The sequence below is a fragment of the Notolepis coatsorum genome (assembly GCF_963971535.1).
Source record: "Notolepis coatsorum genome assembly, chromosome: 6".
Classification (NCBI taxonomy): Eukaryota; Metazoa; Chordata; class Actinopteri; order Aulopiformes; family Paralepididae; genus Notolepis; species Notolepis coatsorum.
The window spans coordinates 173,641,593-173,659,376 of NC_140170.1; the positions used below are offsets into that span (position 1 = coordinate 173,641,593).

At 42.5% G+C, this 17,784-nt stretch overlaps 1 protein-coding gene across 1 annotated transcript in view; it reads right to left on the bottom strand.

The window, feature by feature from the left end:
- st3gal8 (ST3 beta-galactoside alpha-2,3-sialyltransferase 8) overlaps positions 1 to 15,148 on the bottom strand; it is an 86,344-nt gene extending 71,196 nt beyond the window's left edge. Inside the window, 1 exon segment of the mRNA XM_084317552.1 lies at positions 15,094 to 15,148. The gene's annotated coding sequence lies outside the window, so the exon portion shown is untranslated.
- Positions 15,149 to 17,784: the final 2,636 nt, after the last annotated feature.

Genomic DNA, 17,784 nt, shown 5'->3' on the forward strand with positions numbered 1-17,784 from the left:
TGATTAGGTATTATAGTAGTAAGTCCTACTGTAGAACATGACATATTAGCATGACATCTCATTTAGTAATGTCAATACTGAACGACTGCACGATTGGCTCTTGACTATCAACAATCGTGATCGTTAGCCAGAGATAAGCTACCGCTACGTTAGCATTGCAATGCCGCTGTTTCTGCACAAGGCAGTGTTGGGGATGTGATTATACTCATATTTTAACTACATTTTGCAGTCATTTGCCAGTAATTGTACAAAGTTCTAATTGGCACAGTGATTTGAGTTGTTAAAATGGGTGGCATTCTCCTTTATGATTTATCAAACCAGACGTTACGGAATCCACCAGTGAACTCTATAGGCCTATGGTAGAGAGAGAGAGAGATACAGAGAGAGAACAAATAGATAGAACAGATAGAGTCAATTTGGATTTGATGAGGACGCAGTCAAATGTATCAAATCATTATACCATGAACCAACGGCAAGGGTCAAGGTGAATGGTAGTCTGACGGACCAGATTAGGCTAGAGAGGGCTACCAGACAGGGCTGTTGTCTTTCGCCAACACTCTTTGCCGTTTTCATCGAACCATTGGCCCAACTAATCAGGCAGAATAAGGGAATCAGGGGGGTGGAGATAAGGGGATCAGAACAGAAAATTGGGTCTATTTGCAGATGACGTAATAGTGTGTATGAGACAACCAGACACAAGCTTCCCGATACTAATGGACATACTGGAAGAATATGGACACTACTCGGGGTATAAACTCAACATGACAAAGACACAGACTTTAGCATTAAACTACACACCAACGATAGAGATCAAAGAGAAATAAAAAAATCAGGTGTGACGAGGACAAGATTAAATATTTAGGGTCTGTGATGTCTTGTTCTATGTTGAAAATTGAAAATAAAAACATTTATAAAAATATATATATATATATATATATATATATATATATATATTTAGGGGTGAACATTACAAAAGGGGTGGAGAAATTATATAATAAACTATACACAGATCAATCAGAACATCAAGAGGGATCTAGGAAGGTGGACAGTAGGCTACTTCCCCTGGACTACTTCAGCTCGAGGATTGACATTATCAATATGAACATATTACCAAGGTTACTGTACCTATATCAATCTTTGCCCATACCAATACCACAGAACCAATTTAGAGAATGGGATAAATTGATATCAAGGTTTATTTGGGGGGGGGGGGGGGGGGGGGGGAGAAGCCAAGGATCAGATTTGTGACTCTGCAGCTACCAAAGGAGAGAGGAGGAATGGCAGTACCCAGCTCAGAGCTGTGACATGTTGGTGCAATGTGATTAATAACACTCAATATATATATATAACACTCAAGCACTAGTAGGGGACAAGGAACTATTTATACGACTTTATTTATTAGACTCAATTACCAAATTCACCTTGAACAGATTAGAGATGACTATAATAAAGAAATTAAAAACAGATAAGAACAATGAACAGAATTGAGTAATAAAGATAACGGTTAACACATTGACCGCCAGCAGCAGGGGGGGGCGCTGATCCCCCTTCAGCGCCAGGTCTTTAATGGATATCGTTTTAGAATGGCAAACTTGCGAGTCCTAAAACTATATTTTATATTATAGCTATGGATCTAATAACGCCGTCGACTGTCAGTGAGTTGCTTCGGGTCAACATGCAAAAAACTGATTGTTTTTTCATCCGTACATACCGTTATGAATATGAGTATGGTTTGGGTGATTCTGAGTAATTCCAGGAAAAGGCACTGGTGGGCTGTAGGGGCAATTCAACAATGTATATAAAAGAAAAATGGGAAAGAGATTGAGATGACGGAGGAAGAATGGTACAATGTATGTAAGGTACAGCACCTTTGGAGTTTGGATGGAAAAATATGATTAGATTCTTCATAACACCAGAGATGAAGGGGAGATACGCACCAACACAGAAAGCATGTTGGAGGCTATGCGGTCAGGAGGGGGCGAATCACACACAAATGTTTTGGAAGTGTCAAAAGTTAAAGGAATATTGGGAAGGAATATGGGAGACATTAAAGGAAATATTGGGATATGAAGTGCCCAAAAGGAAATATTGGGATATGAAGTGCCCATGACGGGCTTGGTGCTATATATAGGGAATCTGACACAGGAAAACATACAAGGAGAGGACAAATACTTGGTAAACACTACTGGTAGCCAGCAAGAAAACAATAACTAGAACATGGTACAAAGAGGAGCCACCTACAAAGGAACAGTGGCTGGGGGTAGTAGAGGAAATGTATGAGATGGAGAGACTTACACACATGCTGAGGTTACAGGAGGAAAAGTGTGGGTCGAAGTGAGAGAAGTGGGAGGAATACAGGAGGAGTGGGAACGACACCACAGACGGGTGAACAGAAGGGGAAATCAAAATGTAAATAGCTCAATGTCCCCATGTCACTGTATTGTTGTATTGTTTTATGTTTGGTTTTGTTTCAGTTTTTTGTTTCCTGTTTAAATGTTGTAAGTTGGAGAAAAAAAAATTTAAGTAAAAAAAATAAGATAGAGAATCATGAGTTTTGACACAGAAGTTGTATTGCTGTTTAAATAGTCTGACTCGTTGACATGGTGAATCCAAAGAGACCTGAAGTGAAAATAACGATTTGAACGTTCAAATCACAATGACAACATACTGACTGAACTGTCCTGGGACAACAGGAAACATACTGACTGAACTGTGGGGACCGACAGGAATAACACATGTGAGTTGTTAAAATGGGTGGCATTCTCTTTCAAGATTCTGCAAGCCAGATGTTACAAAATCCACTTTTACAAGTTTACATTCTTTTGAACTTCTTTTCAGTAAAGAAAGCAGATATCGTCATTTGGTGTTGGTTCCTGTCCGACTGTCCGACTATACTCGTTACAGAAGAATAGATATACACTCAGTAAACACCTTGTTTTCACTTCCAATTGAGTTATATTAAGTAGTTTGAACTACTTTTGCTGTATCTCTGACGTAATTGTTAGCTTGTAAAATATGTTCTCAGTAGCTGAGAGAGTAGCACTGACATTAGGGAACTCTGAACCCACTTGCTGCCCTTTTGTGACAAATATAGACGCTCCCTCAGCTGACTGACTGACTGACTGCCTGTATCAATAACTGACTGAGCAGCCCTCTCTGAAACATGTCTGAGACCTGCTAGGTCTGATCTGATTCTGGGGAGCTGATATGGGCTCAGTTGTTGATTGGTTTGCGCAAAGAGAAGAGAAGAGAAGAAAAGAAAAGAAAAGAGAAGCAAAGAGAAGAGAAGAGAAGAGAAGAGAAGAGAAGAGAAGAGAAGAGAAGAGAAGAGAAGAGAAGAGAAGAGAAGAGACGAGAAGAGAAGAGAAGAGAAGAGAAGAGAAGAGAAGAGAAGAGAAGAGAAGAGAAGAGAAGAGAAGAGAAAAGAAGAATAGAGTGGGGAAGAGTAGAGTAGAATAGGGTAGAGTAGAGTAGAGGAGAGAAAGGTATAGAAGAGAAGAAAAGAGAAGAGGAGAGAAGAAAAGAGAAGGGAAGATAAGAGAAAAGAAGAACAGAGTAGAGAAGAGTAGAGTAGAGTAGAGTAGAGGAGAGGAGAGGAGAGGAGAGAAGAGTATAGAAGAGAAGAGAATAGAAGAAAAGAGAAGAGAAGAAAGGAGAGGATAGGATAGGAGAAGAGAAGAGAAGGGAAGAGAGGAGAGGAGAGAGATGAAAAGAGAAGAGAAGAGAAGAAAAGAAAAGAGAAAAGAATAGAAGAGAAGAGAAGAGAAGAGAAGAGAAGAGAAGAGAAGAGAAGAGAAGAGAAGAGAAGAGAAGAGAAGAGAGAAGAGAAGAGAAGAGACGAGAAGTAAAGGAGTGATGAGAGGGAGAGAAGGGAGTGGTCCTCTTTATAGCCGGGAGACTGCAGGGTGTGTGCGTGTGTGTGTGTGTGTGTGTGCGTGTGTGTGTGTGTGTGTGTGTGTGTGTGTGTGTGTGTGTGTGTGTGTGTGTGTGTGTGTGTGTGTGTGTGTGTGTGTGTGTGTGTGTGTGTGTGTGTGTGTGTGTGCGTGCGTGTGTGTGTGTATGACTAGTAGGGTTGTTGTGGTGGTGTGGAATTTCCCATGATTAATAAACGTAATAAACATTAATTAATAAACATTTTACAGAATGACGCTCAATATCTGTAAAGCGCTTACTTTGACCTTTAACGTTATGCGGCTACATTGATTATTTAGCACATCACGCACACATACACATACTGTTGCTGGTCTGGACTGGTCCTCTGAGCTACTCTCCACCAGTCAAACATACTGTTGCTGGTCTGGACTGGTCCTCTGAGCTACTCTCCAGTCAAACATACTGTTGCTGGTCTGGACTGGTCCTCTGAGCTACTCTCCAGTCAAACATACTGTTGCTGGTCTGGACTGGTCCTCTGAGCTCCTCTCCAGTCAAACATACTGTTGCTGGTCTGGACTGGTTCTCTGAGCTCCTCTCCAGTCAAACATACTGTTGCTGGTCTGGACTGGTCCTCTGAGCTCCTCTCCAGTCAAACATACTGTTGCTGGTCTGGACTGGTTCTCTGAGCTCCTCTCCAGTCAAACATACTGTTGCTGGTCTGGACTGGTCCTCTGAGCTCCTCTCCAGTCAAACATACTGTTGCTGGTCTGGACGCGTGAATATTAAAGGCAACCAACTTGTGTTCAGCTTTTCGTTCAGCGTTTCTCTGATTGGCCACACGGCCAATCAATCAATCCACTAGCACACGCCCTCGCGCAAAGAGAGATGCGGCAAAAGCGCTGGTCGAACCAGCGGTGTTCTGTTGTGTGACTGTACTCTACAGCGGTGTTCTGTTGTGTGACTGTACTAAACACTTCCACCACATGACCGACATTTGACATACAGTACACCTCCTATCTATGTTGGGATTATGTTTGGTCATGACAAAACAATAAAAATCGCTACTGTTAGTAAGCTGCCACCACCCACTTCAATGACAGAGCTCTCATATTTGCGAATGCATAAACTATATCTTAAATTATGGCGATGTGTCTAATATGGCTGTCGCGAAGTCATTGATAAGCGACAGCCATATTAGACACATAGCCATAATTTAAGATATAGTTTATGCATTCGCAAAATATGAGAGCTCTGTCATTGAAGGGCTTCGTTCTACAACGGAGCACGGTCGCTGCTGCTGGAGCTGGACCGAGTAGAGCCGGCGGCGGTGCACGGAAGCCGGGGACTAACCACCGCATCGCCCCGCTGACGTTAAAAACGCGAAATAACGTTACTGATGTACAGTGACACCCAGAGTTTCTAGTTACAGTAGTGACGCGTGAATCGAGATAGTCCTAACACTAGTCTGTAACAGTGTTTATTATTAAGAGTCAGATAGTCCTAACAGTGTTTATAGTCCTAACACAGTGTTTATTAGTAAGAGTCAGATAGTCAGTGTTTATTATTTCATAACTGTATGGGCTTTGTTTATACATGTACAGTGACGAGTGAATCTAACTTTGGTTGTTAAAAACGCGAAACATAATAATCAGTCAGCAGCGCTCCACTGCTACCGCAGCCCAACACAAGTGCGTTGGAACAGCAGCCCAACACTACACAAGTTGGTTGCCCGCGCTGCCGCGCTGCCGCACTTGCTCTTTGGATTTCATTTGGGACGTGGGACGGCTGCGCTTGCCTGCGCGTGGGGGCGGGGGGGCGCGGCCAATCAGAGAAAAGCCGAACACAAGTTGGTTGCCTTTAATATTCACGCGGTCTGGACTGGTCCTCTGAGCTCCTCTCCAGTCAAACATACTGTTGCTGGTCTGGACTGGTCCTCTGAGCTCCTCTCCAGTCAAACATACTGTTGCTGGTCTGGACTGGTTCTCTGAGCTCCTCTCTCCAGTCAAACATACTGTTGCTGGTCTGGACTGGTCCTCTGAGCTACTCTCCAGTCAAACAGACGACCTGAACACTGAGGAACACAGACTGAACACTGAGGAACACAGACTGAACACTGAGGAACACAGACTGAACACTGAGGAACACAGACAGACTGAACACTGAGGAACACAGACAGACTGAACACTGAGGAACACAGACTATCTGAACACGCCTATAGTGACTGGATGACCTCGCTCGGGTTTCTCATGAAGAGTCACACAACTGCAGGAAGAGTAGATATAATAAATAAATAATGTGAAACAACTAGTACTAGTAGTTTCATTTAAAAGATAATGTCACTGGCTAGAAGAGAAAATGTACTAATAATGACTATTCTGAACCGAGGTTTCACTTTCATACTGTTATCTCCACTCCTTTATACTGTGTTTATACTGTGTTTGCACTGTGTTTATACTGTGTTTGCACTGTGTTTATACTGTGTTTATACTCTGTTTATACTGTGTTTATATACTGTGTTTATACTGTGTTTATACTGTGTTTATACTGTGTTTATATACTGTGTTTATATACTGTGTTTATACTGTGTTTATATACTGTGTTTATATACTGTGTTTATATACTGTGTTTATATACTGTGTTTATACTGTGTTTATATACTGTGTTTATATACTGTGTTTATATACTGTGTTTATATACTGTGTTTATACTGTGTTTATATACTGTGTTTATATACTGTGTTTATATACTGTGTTTATATACTGTGTTTATATACTGTGTTTATATACTGTGTTTGCTCTGTGTTTGCACTGTGTAAATACTGTATTTATATACTGTGTTTATACTGTGTGTTTGTACTGTGTTTATACTGTTTGTACTGTGTTTGTACTGTCTGTACTGTGTTTGTACTGTCTGTACTGTGTTTGTACTGTCTGTACTGTGTTTGTACTGTCTGTACTGTACCACACCTACTGAGTTATGAAATGATTAACTGAATCATATCCACCACACCTACTGATAGTTATTTTTGCGGTCAGGCCACTGAACTTAGAAGCAGGCCAGGCCAGTGTTTCTATTTGCACCAGCGCAATAGTTAGATAACCTAGGTGGGGAACAACCAGGAGATCACTGCAACTCACACAAGTTGGAGAACTATCTCTCTCTCTCTCTCTCTTGCTCTCACACACACACAAAGGGAGCCGCATGTGATTGGTGGAGGCGGGATCCTTACGAAAAACTGCTAATCATTGACACATGCTAGCCTGTAATAATCCCCCCCAGAAAAATGTACTTTGCATTTGATATATTGCAAATATATGCCATCACACACACTGGCATTTAAAGGGTTAGAATTATAAAATGAATATGTGGTGTTATGATCACGGCTGAAGTTGAATAAAATATTGTATTTATCAATTACAAAAAACTGAAAATCCATAAAAATCTGTGTTGTTGCTAATCATACATATGCTAGCCTGTTTTTTAACAATAAGTTGTGATGCCATCACAAACACTGGCATTTAAAGGGTACAAATAAAAAAATGCCTGCACCAGAATGCAGGAAATTAAGTCTTTGTAACAAAAAAATGTCTGGTGGGGGACCCCCAGACCCCCTGCTTAAAAAGTGGCCTGACTGGGGCTATATTTCCTGGCCTGAATGATTTCCCCAGTCCGGCCCTGGTTAAAAGCCTCCAATGCTTATTAGTGTGTGTGCGTTTGAACGTTTGCATGTTTCAACTAGGGATGTCCCGATCCGATCACGTGATCGGAATCGGCGTCGATCACGTGCTTTTCAGAGTATCGGGGATCGGGAAAAAATAATAATAAAAATCGGCAGTCAAAAAAAAAATATTTGTATTCAACAAACATGACCATGTCCACGTCTTAAACTCATACGGAGGCCTTAGTTTTGGTTTTAAATTACATAATATATCATCATTAATGTATTTATTGTCACACAGAGCAGAATAATTATCCACAACAAACACATTCCCCTTTAATTTTCACCGTTGCAACAAACATTCCCTTTAATTTAGACGCTACACGCTACACGCGAGTCGCGACCACATCACAACAACAACACGTCGCTCCCGAAACACGGTTAATATCCACTGACTTGAGCAGCTAGACTTAATGTCAGAGGTTTGGAACTAAGCATTTAAAAATAGAAAGTCAAGCCAGTTGCAATGTTTGCAAGGAGGAGATTCCGCATGGAGGAAAAACTCATGAAGCAGCAGGCTGGAGGCGAAGTTTTCAAACTAACTTTTCAACAGGAGGATAACGTTACGTGACTTTATCGTCGGCGTTTCAGACCAGAATGGACCATTACGTAAGTCGAACACTGAATGTATACTAATGTGCAAACATATATTGAAACTTTTAATATTTCTCATATGAAGCAGAAGCACATTTCTCAGGGTGAATGTAATAACAAACGCCTCCGCGCTCGCGCCCCGGATATAGGCAACAGATGGGCTTGTCTCACTCTGCCAGTTTCTGACAAAAATGCGTCAAAATTGATTACTAATGTGAAAGATCGGATCGGAAACGATCGGATCGATAGATATTTAAAATCATATGATCGGGATCGGATCGGAAGCAAAAAAAGGCGATCGGGACATCCCTAGTTTCAACCATACATTTCCATTTAAAATATTTTTTTTTTACCTCCTATAATAGTGGGGGTCGCGGCTCTCTGACACCGTTTTTTTGGGGTCGCGGCCTGAAAAGTTTGGGAACCCCTGGTCTAGCCTGTACCCCCCAGACATGTTGCTGGCCCCGTCAAAACAGTATCCTATCAGCCTCTCCATGGGCAGGTCGAGGCGTAAAAGTATTTTATATACAAAAACAGCGTCTCGGCTGTTGTGTCTGGGCCGGGCATTGTAAAAACCCCAAAAGAAGTTCTGAGCTTCCAAGTTGTCATCTGCGAACTGTATATTACACGAGAATTGTTCTTTTCCAGTGAGTGACATCAGTGGTTCCGACTCAGCGCTCAAGCCAAAGATTGGGCTTTTGGATGCTTTGCCTCTAATTTGTCGCTGAATATCATGGGCAAGCAGCTGTATATTTCTCACCTACTGATGGTTATGAAATGATTAACTGAATCATATCCACCTCACCTACTGATGGTTATGAAATTATTAACTATCCAACAAAAAAAATCAAGTTTAAGTTCTTATTTGTTTAAGCAAAACTATTCTACCTTTCATTCTTGGCAGATTTACAATAGGATCTAGTAGTAGTCAGTCAATTGTGAACTATGACACGGAGATATATTTGTCTCTGTTGTAACTGGCAGGGTGCTCTAGTGTGAACATCCTCGTCCTCATTCAGTGCTTGTGCAGCACAGGAGACATTATAACCAGAGTGTAACATTAACGTTGTTGTGACGCTAACATTGCTACAGCGGGAAGCTTTGTCATATTGGAGGTAGGGCTGGGCGATATAACGATAACGATAAATATCGCGATATATTTTAATAATCGATATCGAATATCAAAATTTAAAAAAAAATCGAAAAATCGTTTTTTTTTTTTTTTATACCTGCAACAGGGCAGTTTTAAAACCAGAGACAGTGGACAGACTTGTCTTTCTTGCCTGCAACTTAAAGTAATGGCTTTGCTTGTCCAAATGACAATACTGACCTAATTCAGATTTCTTTTTCTCTTGTCCATTTATTTTGTTTGCTTTCTAATTTAAAATACAGTTTGAAACCGTCTGTACACAGTAGGCTATGTGTGCTAGCAGAACTAGACTCCAGTCACGAGTCAAAGTGCACATGTGCGGTGGTTTGTCCACCAAAAAAGCGCCAAAAGATCGAAAATAAAACTTTTTTTTATATACTTATAACAATTCGATAATTATCGATATCGAGAAATAAAATAAAATTATCATATCGTTATCGCGATATGATTTTTTTCCATATCGCCCAGCCCTAATTGGAGGTGCTTCCTTGCTTGGACGCAAGTATGGACCACCGCAACACTTCCGGTATTTTGAGTTCATGGAAAATGAATGAATGTTGATTTGAGCCTTGACGGAGGGAGTCTCTCTGGACAATCTGCGCATGTGCCGGTTCGGGGGTAGGTGCGGAAAAGTGACTATAGCTTGGCAGAGAAAGTGCCGATCGACTTGGGATTGGTCTCTCCGTGTTCAGGACACTCAGTCGTATAAAAAAAAGTATATTGGCTCATGTATCCAGCACCCCCACGGCCGTAGCTACAACCATTTACGTTGAGGCTCTAATCAACATCCATTAATTTTGATCCCCCCCCCCCCCCCCCACGTTAGTGATCTGAATAGATTTTTACCTTTCTTTCTGACCTATTTTACAAGTTACCAGACGTTTCAAAAGACCTGGAGAAATGCTCTGTGGCTCCGTCCTAGGGCTGGACGGTATGGTCTAAAATGTATATCACGGTATAATTTGAAGCATAGCCGGTAACGGTATATATCACGGTATATTAATTTATCTTAAAATGTCTATATAAATGCTTCTGAGGGGGTAAAACACTGGCAGCTATTACTGTACTCTTGTATTACTACTAGGACATATTTCACATAGTACAGAGGTATTTTAAGAACATTTATTGTGCAAAACTGCAATAGAAAAATGCAAAACCTTTTCTCAAGTTACTTCCATCTCTTTTTTATTTTTATTTTATATTTATTTTAATTTGCTTTCTTTTTGCTTTCTTTTTGCTTTCTTTTTGCCTGTTTTCGACTTTGTTTAGTTCTTGTCTTTATTGTTTTTTTGTCGTCCCTGTTCAATTTCAGTCCTGTCCTCCGTGTCTCGTCATGTCCCATAAAAGCAAAAAAAGAAACATGGTGAATGGTGATATGTTATACATCGATAACTAACTTTTGCTTCTCTGCACCACCTACTGTATGTTTCACCAATAAAAGATATATAAAAAAATAAAAGTTACTTCCATCTCTGAAAAAACACTTTTTTCATGAAATACAATCAAATCAAGCGGCACAAAGTGAAAATAAAAGCTACTGCAGGACAAACAACTCAAACTCCAACATAACGTAACTTTAGTGTACATGTTTGACAACGTAGAGAGAGAGCGAGAGAGCGAGAGAGAGAGAGAGAGAGAGAGAGAGAGAGAGAGAGAGGAGAGAGAGAGAGAGAGAGCGTGACGTAATAGGTTTGAGTTTGAGGTTAGAGCGTCCTCCTAAGTTGCCGTAGTTGATGATGTCACACCAGGATGTCATGGTCAACACAGAGTTGGAAACGAGAGCAGCCCGATGGATGAAGTGATAAAGAAACGAATAGCCAATAAATGTGAAGTTATCTTTGAACCTCTGTTGTCACGTCTCGTCAATATATAATATTATGATATTATATGTGATATTATATGTGACTAGCTGCTCTATAGTCTACCGGTCACAACAAGGTATGAAGGTATAGTCAAAATCCATACCGTAGCGCGAATTCATACCATTTATACCGTATACCGTTCATACCGTCCACCCCGACTCCGTCCTCCGCCCTCTCACGGGCTGAAACTACTGTGTGCGCTTGAGGGGAGGGGCGGAGCTCACCGGATGGGCGGAGCGCACCGCTGTGAAGGAAGGGTGCGCTGTGTTTACAACACAAGACAAAATGAGAGCAACGAGACATGCAGCACAATAATAGTCTTTTGGTCGATTATCTTGTTTTAATGATCGTGGAAAAAGACTAAATCTAAATTTAAATCAGATTAGTCGAGCAGCCTATAGCATCCAGGTAATAATCTGTTTTCCTGCCTGTCCCTACCCTATTTCTTCCAACATGGCTGCTTTTTTTTTTTTTTTTATTGATCTTTTTCCCCCTCCATTTTCCTCCGATTTTTCTCCCATCCCAATGTTAGTCGTATGCCAATTCCCAGTCCCTTCCTGGTCGCTGCGCTTTACCCCCCACAGTCAGATCATCTGGGAGAGTGGAGGCTACCACGTGCTTCCTCCGACACACGTCCAGCCAATCACCGCTTCTTTTCACCTGGCAGCGCGGATTCTCATCGAGAGGGCGTAGCGTGTGGGAGGATCACACTATCCCCCTCAAGTCCTATCCGCGCTTAGCAGGCGCCCCGACCGAACTGTAGGAGTCGCTGTTTACAACGACCCGGACCCACCCCGCCAGCTTCTCCCACCCTCTAATACAGCCAATTGTATCAGTGCAGACGGCCAGCCAAGCTGGTGACAACCCCGGAGCTGTGAGCTGGATTCGAACAGGCGAATCCAGCTCACAGCTCCGGGGTTGGTGACGAACGCAATCTCCGCTCGGCCACCTAACCGCCCCCAACATGGCTGCTTGTAACCATTAGTAAGTAACCACTTTCAAAGCATGGTATTGCTGTTTTATTTTTTTTATTGTTTTCTTTCAGTAATAAGACACCAAATGTATTATTTTTCTGTTTATATATTCCTCATATTGACACATAGCAAGCAACCACTGTTTCTTCCTACATGGAGGAGCAATGAGCATTCTAAACATTCCATGAAAGGCATCTATTAAAGGATACTGGTGGAACATACAGTTATCCAGTTGTTTTCTCCTTCGTACATTGAACAGGGATCTTTAAGAATCCTCGTCAAGACCAAGCATTGCAACCAAATACTGTATGTAATAAATAATCTGAAGCCCACAGCAGAGACATCTGAGAGAGAGACGTCCTGCTGGAGGAGACAGAACCCCCTGCAGAGACGTCTGACACTAGCCTGGTATCAGACTGATAATATCGCAATACCAGTATCTGTACATTCATTCTAGGTGAAATGTCCCTTTAAGAAGGACAGCTCTGGCCTGGTCCACTTCCCTGAGTCACATCCTGACGACTGGAACTCTGCAGACACTCCGAGCTCTTTCCATCGCTGTCATGAGTGACCGAACACTGGGTCTACGTCACTGACTCACCTCCTCACAAATATACTGAAATAAATACACACTCAAATATATACTGCCCTGTTTTAGCACAAACTAAAACTGTGTGTGTCTATGTGTATGTGTCTGAGAGAGAGGGGGTGGGGCTAGACAGACAGACAGAGATAGAAAGAAGTAGACAGACAAACAGGTAGGCAGACAGACAGACAGACAGACAGATGGACAGACAAAGACAGCGAGAGAGAGGAAGACAGACACAGAGAGAAACCGAGAGAGAGCGAGAGAGAGACAGACAGACAGACAGACAGACAGACAGACAGACAGACAGACAGACAGACAGACAGACAGACAGACAGACAAAGACAGCGAGAGAGAGGAAGACAGACACAGAGAGAAACCGAGAGAGAGCGAGAGAGAGACAGACAGACAGACAGACAGACAAAGACAGCGAGAGAGAGGAAGACAGACAGAGAGAAACAGAGAGAGAGAGAGAGAGAGAGACAGACAGACAGACAAAGACAGCGAGAGAGAGGAAGACAGACAGAGAGAAACAGAGAGAGAGAGAGATTGAGAGAGAGAGAGAGAGACAGACAGACAAAGACAGCGAGAGAGAGGAAGACAGACAGAGAGAAACAGAGAGAGAGAGAGAGAGAGAGAAGAGAGAGAGAGAGAGAGAGAGAGAGAGAGAGAGATACATGGAGAGAGAGACATGGAGAGAAGCGGACAGACAGAAGGAGGAATAGAACAGACATGCAGATAAGGGGAGAGAGAGGGAGACAGGCCAAAGAGAGAGAGAGAGAGAGAGAGAGAGAGAGAGAGAGAGAGAGAGAGAGAGAGAGAGAGAGAGAGAGAGAGAGAGACCAGCCTATATTTGACACTAACAGATGGTCTTGCTAACAATACACGCTGTTGCTTTTATTTAGCAGCGTGATAGACCGGCTCTGTAATTACAGTCTGCAAGAAGACATGCTACTCAGCTCCGATCCCTAGATCACCCCCCCCCCCTCTTCTCTCTCTCTCCTCTCTCTCTCTCTCTCTCTGGCTCTGCCCGGAACATGTGCCTGTAATAACGTGTTCCCAGACGTCTTTTCTTTATGCACTCTGTTCATTTGGTAAAATACAGTGAATTAGTTCACCATCTTTCTAAGCCAGTTATTTTGTCCAACCAGACATTACGGTGGGATCGACCAAGCGGCCCCGGTCCGAGAAAGAGAGCAGAGAGACATGAAGTCTAGAGCAGAGCAAAAATACATGAAGTCTAGAGCAGAGCAAAAATACATGAAGTCTAGAACAGAGCAGAGAGACATGAAGTCTAGAGCAGAGCAAAGATACATGAAGCAGAACAGAACAGAACAAAGATACATGAAGCAGAACAGAGCAGAGAGACATGAAGCAGAACAGAGCAGAACAGAACATATCAGGACAGAACAGATCAGATCAGAACAGAACAGAGCAGAACAGAACAGAGCAGAACAGAGCAGAACAGAGCAGAACAGAACAGAGCAGAACAGAGCAGAACAGAACAGAGCAGAACAGAGCAGAACAGAGCAGAGCAGAACAGAACAGAGCAGAACAGAGCAGAACAGAACAGAGCAGAGCAGATCAGAGCAGAACAGATCAGAGCAGAACAGAGCAGAACAGATCAGAACAGAGCAGAACAGAGCAGAGCAGAACAGAGCAGAGCAGAACAGATCAGAGCAGAACAGAGCAGAACAGAGCAGAACAGAACAGATCAGAACAGAACAGAGCAGAACAGAGCAGAGCAGAACAGATCAGAGCAGAACAGAGCAGAACAGAGCAGAACAGAACAGAGCAGAACAGAGCAGAACAGAGCAGAACAGAACAGAACAGATCAGAACAGAACCGAGCAGATCAGAACAGAACCCCATCGGAAACTTATTATAGCGGGTTTCCGCAACAAGAAAAGCGGTCAAAACTAAAGCGGCCTCTCTCCTCTGTCTGTCTCTCTCTCCTCCGTCTCTCTCTCTCTCCTCTGTCTGTCTCTCTTTCTCTCCTCTGTCTGTCTCTCTCTCTCTCCTCTGTCTCTCTCTCTCTCTCTCCTCTGTCTCTCTCTCTCCTCTGTCTCTCTCTGTCTCTCTCTCCCTCTGTCGCTGTTGACTAACTACAGCGTAATAAGCAAGACATCTCGGATACAGACTAACTTTTCTCAAAGCTCAAACAAGAGGACTGCGACTGATATACTTTGTAACTTCGATCGCGACCAGAGAAGTTCTACACGACTTGTATCAACTCTCCTCTCGATCGAGACCCGAGTAAACAAACAGCAACTATGCTTCTCTAAAATCAGCAACACAACAAGCGCGTCAGATATGGATTTTAAATAATGAACTTACGCGTTAGAGGCCGTGTTTGTGTTGCCGGGGACGCGATGGGCTGTGTTCTTTGTGGGAGCGTGATCTGGTCATGATGCACACAGCCTGCTTAGCCCTGCCTACCATCATGGCTGTGTGTGTGATAGAGATTAGAGAGAGAGAGAGCGAGGGAGAGAGAGAGGGGGGAGAGAGAGGGAGAGAGAGAGAGAGAGAGAGAGAGAGAGAGAGGGGGGGGGAGAGAGAGAGAGAGAGAGAGAGAGGGGGGGGGAGAGAGAGAGAGAGAGAGGGGGGGGGGGGAGAGGGGGGGGAGAGAGAGAGAGAGAGAGAGGGGGGGGAGAGAGAGAGAGAGAGAGAGAGAGAGAGAGAGAGAGAGAGAGAGAGAGAGTAAGTAAGTAAGTAAGTATTTATAAAGCACCTTTCATACATGTCATGTAGCTCAAAGTGCTGTACACAATTATAGGCATATATAACGATAAAAGCAATAAAGTCATAGTGATCAGTTAAGATCAATGTTAAAAAAAAAAAAAAAAAAAAAAAAAAAAAATAATAATAATAATAATAATAATAATAGTAACGTAAAAATGAAAATAACGTAAAAACAGTCATTTGCTTACCAGTTTGGGAGAACAGGTCCGCACAAACATTTCCGCTCAGTGGCAACCGGAAATGCACTAAACCAATGCACTTGTATGGTAGGTAGCAATGTTTAGGTCTTATAATGCTAGTGTAGTTACGTTTTTATCAGTGGTCATAGTTGGGTCCATAGTGCTTTACCAAGTCCCACGGATCCATCAGTGGCCGTGTATTGTGTGCGTATGTACCCGTTCGCTCATGTGGTCAGTGGCCAGAGTTGGGTCCACAGGACTTATCCAAGTCCCATGGACCCATCAGTGGCCGCGTCTTGTGGTAGAAAGAAAGAAAAAGAAAAACGCATAAAGAAAACAGTCTAAAGTTTGGGAGGTCCGCAAAAACACGCCTTCAGCTCAGAAGCTGAGGTGTGTCAAAAACTTTTGAAAAACTGGAGGCGTGTCTCCTATTGTACCCATCCTTCATCTAAGAAGTTTGAAAGTTTGGGAGGTCCGCAGAAACACGCCTTCAGCTCAGAAGCTGAGGCGTGTCAAAAACTTTTGAAAAACTGGAGGCGTGTCTCCTATTGTACCCATTCCTTCATCTAAAAAGTTTGAAAGTTTGGGAGGTCCGCAAAAACACGCCTTCAGCTCAGAAGCTGAGGTGTGTCAAAAACGTTTGAAAAACTGGAGGCGTGTCTCCTATTGTACCCATTCCTTCATCTAAAAAGTTTGAAAGTTTGGGAGGTCCGCAAAAACACTCCTTCAGCTCAGAAGCTGAGGCGTGTCAAAAACGTTTGAAAAACTGGAGGCGTGTCTCTATCCTATGTACCCGTTCCTTCATCTAAAAAGTTGGGTCCACAAGGCTTATCCTAGCCTCATGGATCCATCAGGTTTTTCCAAGCCATAACTATTTGTAAGCTAGACTGTATAGGTACGTTTTTAATTTTCCTTTAAAAATGTGTATAGAGCTGGCGTTTCTGATGTGTGTTGGTAGTGTGTTCCATAGTTTTGGGGCATAGTTGGCAAATGCCATACTTCCTATCCTTTTTTGGTTTCTGGGCGTGTCTAGTAAACCTGTAGTGGATGACCGTAGCGTTCTTGAGGGCAGATAACTAACTAGGGAATTTGCTATGTATTTTGGGCCTTGCTCATTAAGAGCTTTATATGTTAGGAAAAGGACCTTAAAATCAATTCTATGAGTTATTGGAAGCCAGTGCAGAGTGGCCAGGACTGGAGTGATATGTTCTCTTCTCCTTGTATGAGTTAGTAATCGAGCTGCAGAGTTTTGGATAAGCTGAAGCTTCCCAATGGTTGCTTTGGGAAGACCAGTGAACAGTGCATTACAATAGTCAAGCCGACTTGATACAAAAGCATGAATAAGTTTCTCTGCATCCTTTTTATTTACGAAAGGTCTTACTTTCGCTATGTTTCTTAGGTGGAAGAATGACGTTTTCATGGCCTTATTTATATGAGACTTAAAGGTCAGGTCTGAGTCCAAGATGACACCTAGGCTTGTAACCTCAGTCTTTACATAGGATGACAGACTCCCCAGGTTTTTACAAAGCACTTCCCTTTTCGCTTTTGGGCCGATCAATAGGATTTCGGTCTTGCTTTCGTTTAATTTTAGGAAGTTATTGTTCATCCACTTGTTTATTGCTAACAGACAATTTGTAATGGACTGTATGGCTGTAGTGTTATTTGGTTCTGCGGAGATATATAGTTGTGTATCATCAGCATAACTATGGAAGCATACATTGTGGTCTCGAATGATGTCCCCGAGGGGCAGCATATATAGTGAGAAGAGTAATGGACCAAGGCAGCTTCCTTGTGCGACTCCAAAATTGCTGTTATGTTCCTCGGATACATTGTCTCCAAGCTTAACATAGAACCTTCTTCCCTTAATGTATGTTATGAGCCAATTTAGTACATGATCGGAAAAGCCAACCAGTCTTTCTAGACGACTGATCAAGATATTATGGTCAATCGTATCGAACGCTGCACTAAGGTCCAATAGGACAAGAATTGAGACTTTGCCAGCATCGGAGTTTAGCCTGAGGTCGCTAACTATTTTGGTAAGGGCAGTTTCAGTGCTGTGATTTGTTCTGAAACCTGATTGTAGTTCATCCATGATGTTATTATCTTT